At 36.1% G+C, this 6,204-nt stretch overlaps 1 pseudogene; it reads left to right on the top strand.

The window, feature by feature from the left end:
* The first annotated feature begins 3,341 nt into the window (after window positions 1–3,341).
* LOC149265599 (cullin-1 pseudogene) lies at window positions 3,342–5,558 on the top strand (annotated as a pseudogene).
* Window positions 5,559–6,204: the final 646 nt, after the last annotated feature.

Below are 6,204 nucleotides of genomic sequence, written 5' to 3'. Positions count from 1 at the left end.
CTATACAAAAACACACAAAAAAAGGTTGTAGCCACAAACTATCCAAAAATCATACATCCTTTTAATTGTATCAAGAATTCACAATAAATATTGTTGTCACAAAGAAAAATGTCTAAAGCAACAAAACTATCCACTAAAAACTATCAACCGATGACATAAACATAGCATAAATAGAACTAAATGGACTAGCAGTCCCAAAAATGGCTAAAAGTACTGCAAAAAACTGTAACTAAAGCTATCATGGAAGGATAAATGCATAGTTTATTGTTCTACTTGAAGCCCTTCAATGAAAGTCCAATGGTAGTATCCATTCTCTTGATCATGATTGCACTCCACTATATTCCATGAACCCAGATCTTGTGTAGTACTCGCTTTAGAAGGTGCATCGACTTCTCTATTCCTTTCCATGTAAATATGACATCTAGAAATGTTTTTGAACCAATTAACAATTATCTTTGAATCTACAAAAGTATGAATGCGTCACCTGATTCTAAGCAAAATAACATGAGAAGTTTCAGATCCATTATTTTTGCATAATTGTTTTTCCCTGATCCTAGACTGAGTTTCATCTTGAAAGAGTAGCTATGTGATAAATGAAGATCTACCCCACCCCAATAGGAGTCCTCTTAAGAAGAGGCTCCATCGAACTATGCCAATAGAACAGAGAAATCAGTAACTTCTTCAATAGTGGGACGCGAACATAGAATGAGATAAGATTTTAAGATAAATGCATGTACCACTAAATATTGGGCTACCACAAAGTCTGGAATAACATGTTTATCTAGAAAACAACAACTTTTTCTTGTGAGCCAAATTCCCCACGATAGTAGGAGAGGAAGAGCACGAAGATTTTTTGGAGTAACAGAATTCCAGGATACATAATTGGAAGAGATGTTCTTTTGTAGGGCATTTGATCTTCCATAGAATTTTCCACCACCTAGAGAGAAAAGGGGGCTTCATACCTTCGACTAGAAAGACATACGTCAATTTAGGGGTGTAGTTTCGAGAGATTTCATGAGTCCACATTAGTGAATCCTCCCTATCCCTGATGCAAGAATCATATTCATTTAGATAGGCTATGAAATGTCGTTAGAGATCGTCCTAGTTTCCTTGTAGATTAAGGTGATGCGCTGAATGCCAGCCCTGCCTCCATATTGAGGAACTTTCCTCATCTGCAACGTGAGCCAATGTTTCAAATTCAATTGTTGAAAGATGATCTACCATATTTGCGGGAGACGATAGTTTGGGCCACTCGCAACCCATGGATTTGATCCAATTCTAACATTCTCCCCATTACCCACTTTTCGAACCAATCCCTTTTCAATCACCTCAAAAGAGTGAACAATCACCTTCCAAATAACTGAAGCATTTGATCTCCTTCGATTTGGGGCCCAAATCCATTCTATAATTGACCAAGGACTTTTGTATTTGTGCAAACCACCTCAGACCATAAGCTACTTGTAGAGATCATAAGCTAGCCTAGCTTAGAAGCTAGAGCCTCATGGAGGCTTCACTCAATGAACCTATGGCATACCACATGCGTTCATGGCATATTAAATAATACCTTTGATTTGACTACATATTGAAAAATGTTAGAAATTAATTAACGGAGCAATGAAATACACAAAGAAATTGCGTAGACACAAATAAAGAAATGCATAAAACAAGAGAGACACATATGTATGTGGTTCATCCAATTTGGGCTACATCCATGGAGAAAAATTCAATCCTTCCTTTTATATTATCCAACAAAATGGAAAGATACAATGTGCGACAAATGCGTTGTAATTTCCTCTTCGCTTTCACATAGCCTACTCTATCTTTTTCTCTCATAATAATAATACATAGTCATAATACAATTCTCATAATACAATTCCCTCATATAAACCGAAGGTTGCCTTATAGGGGAAAAACCCTAGATTAACATAACTTCTACCCTGAGATCATCCGCATAATGAACGACCCAGAATTACTATGAAATTACAAAATTTTACAAGACAAATTTTCATCTATTTTTAGCTTCCCCTAAGGGCGATTAAATGGGCGACATTGTAGCCTCGTAAGGAACATTGATCCAACGCAGCTGAAACAAAAAACCTTTGAACAATGAGGAAGATAATGAGTTTTCACACCCACCAAAAGATACCTCTAAAAATCACATTATTTAACCCCCTACCAATAGGAACGAGATGCACCTTTCTAATTTTAAAAACCACTACTTTGAATAGATATTATAGATATCCATTTTTTCATTAACATTTTCCTTCCATGTGTCAATGCTTTATGGTTTGTATGCATGATTTGTTATGCCAAATTGTTAAGGTGGATACTTGCCCGCCAGTATGTATAAATTGTTGAAATGTATATATGGAAAGAGCCATCTTAAATAGGGATCTAACAGGAGCGAAGAGGGATCCGATTTCTTCACATTTAAATTTTTTTATGACTAGACATTATCTAAATATTTTGGCTGAATATGAGCAAAATTTCAATTTAATTTTGATGATTGGGGTACAGTGTTACATATGATACTTGGCTGTAGAATGAGCCTCTCGGCTCAATAATGAAGTTTGCATCTCATATATACTCAAGTATACATGATCAAAAATAATATTTAATGTGTTAAATCTTTCGTAAATAGATAATCTTTCATAAATGCTTTTATAAATTATTTTTTAAAATTCTTAAATTTAATGTTTTGGTAACCTCTCGAGATAAAATTCAATAAATATGAATATAAATTTTTAGCGATCAATATAATTTCCTATCTCGCTCCGATCCAAAGCACCTCCACCAATGTGAAATCCGGCCTATGCTCCCATCCAAACCACCTCCACCATTGTGAAACCCGGCATCTGAAGTGTGAACCCTAGGTAGTTAGGGGCGACGACAAGATGCCAACCAGGGATTTCCCTCCAACCCCAACCCCATGAGAAGCATGATGTGTCCCCGTGTTGGGGTGCAAAGGCAGGTTTTGTGCCATGTAGAAAGTTATATCGCATTTATAAATATGTAAGTAACATGAAAGTCATGTTATGAAATCTGTTTCTAATATTTTTATTTTTATAATATCCAGTTAGTGGACCCACCCTCCGGTGGTGTGTACGGTAGTTTGAGATGGAAGTTGATATGGTTCATAATTTATCTATTTCACATATTGTCGGCCCAGAAATTTGGGTGCCCCATATGGAGTGGCGATCTCCGTATAAATATATCAAAATGGTTCTTCTCTTCTTCCTCACCATGTGACACAATTTCTTTTGTTTAGGCGCAGTCGACACAATTTCTTTTGTTTAGGTGAAGGGTAAGAAAGGCGGGCAGTTACCACTTGGAAAAAGATGATGATGTCAACAGATACAGGTATTATAGAATTCAATGAAGGATGGGATATTATTCAGAATGGCATCCTAAAGTTGATAAATATTCTCAAAACAGATTTAAAAGGCGATTTCCCTGTAACGGAGTACATTAACATTTATACAACTGTGTACAAAATGTGCACCCAAAGGCCTCCTTATGTGTACTCACAACAACTCTATGACAAGTACAGGATTTCATTGGAAGAATACGTTGCTGTCACAGTATTGCCAGCTTTAGGGGAAGTGCATGATCAGTTCCTGTTGAAAGAAGTTGAGAAATGTTGGGGAAATTATCACAAGGTGCTGGTTAGACTCATCTCAAATATGTTCTTTTATTTGGATCTTTACTTCGTGAGGCAAAACTCCCTGGTTTCGCTAGTAAAAGTTGGAGTGATGTGTTTCCGTGACGTGGTGTATCACGGTATCAAGATTAATGTGAAGAATGTGGTGATTGAGTTGATTAATCGAGAGCGCGAGGGAGAACAAATTGATCGCGGTTTGTTGAGAAACATTGTGAATTTTTTTGTGGAAATGGGAATGGACCGCTTGGATTTGTACCAAAAAGACTTTGAAGCTCCCATGTTGGAAGATACTGGAGCTTACTACTCTAGGAAGGGTTCATTATGGATATTAGAGGAGGATTCATGTGCTCACTATATGATAAAGGCCGAAGAATGTTTGAGACGTGAGAAAGAAAGAGTTGCTCATTATTTGCATTCCAGCAGCGAGCAGAAGTTATTAGAGAAAGTAGAAAGTGAAATCCTCTCCCGCTATTATATTCAACTCTTGGAAAATCAGTATTCGGGCTGTCATGTTTTGCTTACAAACGACCAGAAAGACGATCTTTCGAGAATGTACAGGCTGTTCTGTAGAATACCTCAAAGCTTGGAACCTTTTGCAAATATTTTTAAACAGCATGTAATCAGCGAAGGAATAAAATTATTTAAATGGGTGGAAGATGTTGTCAAGAATAATAATATAGATGACATTCCAGCACATGAGTTTGTGGAGAAGATTATTGAAGTGCATGATAAGTGTAGTGGTTACGTTGTGGATGCATTTCAAAGAAGCAGTATTTTTTATAAAGCCTTGAGCGACGCATTTGAAGTAATATGTGATAAAAAAGTCGAAGAAAGCACATGTGCAGAGTTTCTGGCTACATTTTGTGACAACGTGCTTAAAAAGAGCGGCTTAAGTGATGATCATATTGAGGGTATTCTTGGAAAGGCGGCGAATCTCCTTCAGTATGTTAGTGATAGAGATTTATTTTATGAATTTTACAGGAAAAAACTAGCTTCCAGATTACTACACCATAAAAGCGCAAATGAGAGCCATGAACGAGCCATGTTGTCAAAGATAAAGCATCAATGTGGTCTCCAGCTAACGTCAAAGATGCAGGGCATGGTTAATGATTTCACACTGGCAAGGGAGACTCAACTTGACTTCAACACATACCTTCATGATTATTCAAATGTGCATCCTGGAATAGAGTTGACTGTTACAGTATTAAATAATGGGTTCTGGCCAACCTACAAGTTATTCAACCTCAATCCACCAGCGGAAATTCTTAAATGCATTAGGGCGTATGAAGGCTTTTATTCTACAAAATATCAGCATCGTAAACTTACATGGATGTATTGTTTGGGAAATTGTAAAATTATAGGAAACTTTGATACTAAGCCAATAGAAATTGCAGTATCAACCAACCAGGCAGTCATGCTTTTATTGTTCAACGATTTCGAAAGATTGAGCTGTGAAGAAATCAGTTCACAATTAAATTTGCCAGAGGAGGATGTTATTAGACTGCTTCATTCATTTGTATGTGGAAAGTACAAGATTATTTTGAAGGAGCCGGTGACTCGAACAATAACAAAAACTGATAATTTTGGATTCATTGCTAGCTTCACCTGCAAATCTGCGAGGATTAAGATTTCACTTCCACAAATGGATGAGAAGAAGAGAGTCAGCGAGGTTGTAGATGGCGATAGATGCCATGCCATCGATGCTGCGATAGTTCGGACAATGAAGGCTAGAAAAGTCTTGAGCAGTCAGGAATTATTGGTTGAATGCGTTCAGCAACTGCAAGCCACGTTCAAACCAAAAGTTAACTTAATGCAGAAGCAGATTGAAGATCTGATTTCAAGGGAGTTCATAGAACGGGACAAAGAAAATCCTAATATCATTCGATATGTAGCATAAAAGAAATTGTATCATTTTCGGATATTGTTTTAGGCCTACATTTTCAATCATTCATTTGCAGGATACGGAACTTTTTAATTGACTGTATGGATAATGTAAATTATTATTATTATTAAGGAATTTAGACTTCTGTGATCATAACATTGTTTAGATAGTCTTTGGCAAAATCACATAACAAATCTTTTGTCGACGTGTTTCAAACCAGCCATGTGGTTCATCGACAAGTTGAAGAACCAATCCGGGTTAGCTGATTAAATAGAGTGTGCAGAGATTCTCATCGTCACGACAAGTTGAAGAAACAATCCGGCTTAGCTGATTAAATAGAGTGTGCAGAGATTCCAACGGCTATATTGCTAACGGCTAATTTTGACCTAATGATCTTAGTCAACACTAATTTAATTATTAACATTCCTATAAATAGCAAAAACAGGTAAATAAATATATATGAATACCTAAAATTAAAATTTCTTTGATAATAATATAATATCCATATTTATTATGGTCATTATATCTCGTATAATAGTTCATATTTACCAAATAATCTATAAATACTATTTAAATGGTATTAAATTACTATTACTCTTAGAATTTAGTTACCTTAGGTAATTTCGAGTTTATATAATTATTTAATGGTCCAAGGTAAGTT

Source organism: Pinus tabuliformis, chromosome 6 (assembly GCF_031772625.1).
Source record: "Pinus tabuliformis cultivar Carrire ecotype Pingquan chromosome 6, CPIR1, whole genome shotgun sequence".
Taxonomy (NCBI): Eukaryota; Viridiplantae; Streptophyta; class Pinopsida; order Pinales; family Pinaceae; genus Pinus; species Pinus tabuliformis.
This window is presented reverse-complemented; position numbering and strand designations above follow the sequence as displayed.